The 2206-nt window shown below is 47.6% G+C and overlaps 1 long non-coding RNA gene across 1 annotated transcript; it reads left to right on the forward strand.

Annotated features, from left to right (window-relative positions):
* Nucleotides 1–829: 829 nt before the first annotated feature.
* On the forward strand, nt 830–1939 carry LOC144094966 (uncharacterized). The gene is made up of 2 exons (XR_013306635.1): nt 830–1109; nt 1770–1939. It is a non-coding gene; the product is annotated as an uncharacterized LOC144094966 (long non-coding RNA).
* Nucleotides 1940–2206: the final 267 nt, after the last annotated feature.

The following is a 2206-nucleotide window of genomic DNA, read 5'->3' on the forward strand; positions in this document are numbered from 1 at the left end:
AGCTGCATTGGCTTCCTGCTTTGCTGCTCAGGAAAACAAAATTGAAATGAGTAAGTACGTGAATTCCACAGTATACTGTGGAAACCTGACTAGCTCTGGGAAGTGAAATGATTTTTCCCGCTCACATATAATCTGGGTGCCAGCCCACGCAGGCGTAGCAGGAAACGAAAGGGCGGACAGTCTAGCTCGAGGGCTCACTTACCGAGCAGGCTTATCGATCGTCTCGGAGTCACGGCTACTCATATGCGAGGGGGGCTACACAGAGACCCTACAACTATATAGGGGAATCAGAAAGAGATATCCATCACCACACAAAGCACTAAATAGGGAAGAGGCTGTAGGATGGCGTAGGCTACAGACGAACACCTTCCCTAACCTACACACATACAACAAGATATCACCAACGCAATTCAGACCAGACTGCCCCTGGTGCGGCAGTACGCCCACACTCTATCACATCACCTGGGAATGCAAGAGAAACATAGCATTCCACAATCAACAAACACCGAGTGCGGAGCAATGGGAGAGCTGTCTCTTCAGCAGCGAGCTTGAGGTCCAGAGGGCCTTGGTAAAGCACGCAACTGAAGCGGCACAACTCAGTGGAGCCCTGGACTGAGGGCCCACTCTTGCTTGAAGACTCAAGTCGCCAGCACCCAAGCAAGACGACCAGGAAGTCTTCATCCCCGCGAACCTCTTGGAAAGAAATAAAAGTTTTCTCTCTCTCTCTCTCCCGCTCACAATTCTGGAAAGGGCGAACACCCCGATATTCGACAGGGTCATCGCTACTCAGAGCCACCGGAAGTGCGCCGAACTTTTGTTTCACTTGTTCTTCTTGCCCAAACCATTGCAATGGCGGCAGCATAAGCGGCAGACTACTGGTTCTGTCTTTCATGCCACCTGCTCTGGATTCACAGCAGTCAAGATGAACGCCCTTTTCCTCGCCTTCGTCATTATCGCCGCCGGTTCGCTAACAGCCGTGATCGAGGCCAAGTGCCCGGAGCCTACAGGTAGCTCTGACTGTGTCCACATCCAGTGCAAAGCTGAAGAATGCGAAGCCCAGGGTCTGGAGTGCTGCCCTAAGCCCTGCGGCGGTACCTGGTGCGTCAAAGGTAAAGACGGCCTCTACTAATAAAGCATGGCTTCTATGTAGGTTATTTCTTACCTCAACATGTTTGGGAAAAGAATTCCATTAACCTGTTACTGCTTCGAGGTACAGCTACTAGGGAGTAGCCCATAAAAGCAGCAGCTGAGTTTTGCCGCACGTTGTTAGCGTGTAGAATGCTAACTTCCCGGTGGCCTTCTTAGTGTGCGCTCTCTGAAAGGTCACGTACAATACAATTATTTTCTCTATCACTGCTTTAATCTTGCTGTTGTTGAGTCGCGTTTAACATGTACCTGCAAATGAAGATTATAATTCTACTGGTGATTGTGACTGCTAACACTGACCTCAGTAACTTTATTTTTTTGCTGCTCGCTCTTTTTCTGAAATCAAAAATGACTGAGTGTGCACACATATCTTAAAAACATCGTCGCTCACAGCAAAAAAAAAAAAAGAAGAAAGATCACTCGTGAGAAACTGCGTCGCGAGAATTTCAGCTTTGAGAAGAGCACTGGCCAAAATACAATATGGACTTACATGGGACGAAAGTTACAACTACCGCGGTTCACTCCCAATGAAGTTCAGTAATAAAACACAAGCGTTGTTTTTCGACTTCTCAACAGTTTTTAAAGTGTCATTTTCTTTATCGTCCTCGATTTTCTGCACGCAGGAGTGTAAGCGGCAGCCATGTGTCCTGATTCCTGCCCGGTAACGCCTGCTGTGCGCCACGTCTCCTACGGATCCTACGGATCCTACTTGTGGCATGACATGTGAAGAGTGGAAAAGGGCGCAGAAAGAAGCGAAGTTCTGTACTACTGGCACACAATAAAGAGTGTAGGCACTGGATTTCTCGTGTATCGTTCCTTTTTTTTTTCTCAACTGGGCGAAAAGTCGACGTGGCGGTTTTGCGTTCCATATTACGACGAGAAAGAAGTGCGACATGGTGTCGGATTTTAGCCACCTAACCGATGACTGGGGAATATTAACAGGCAAAACAAAAATAAAATAATCTCAGTTGTCTCGGCAAGTTGGAAAAATATTAGACTTCTCTCTATGTCGGCTAGTTAGTAGAGGTGTGCGAATAGTACTTTTTCCAAACCGAATCGA

This window comes from Amblyomma americanum, chromosome 6, assembly GCF_052857255.1.
Source record: "Amblyomma americanum isolate KBUSLIRL-KWMA chromosome 6, ASM5285725v1, whole genome shotgun sequence".
NCBI classification, from domain to species: domain Eukaryota; kingdom Metazoa; phylum Arthropoda; class Arachnida; order Ixodida; family Ixodidae; genus Amblyomma; species Amblyomma americanum.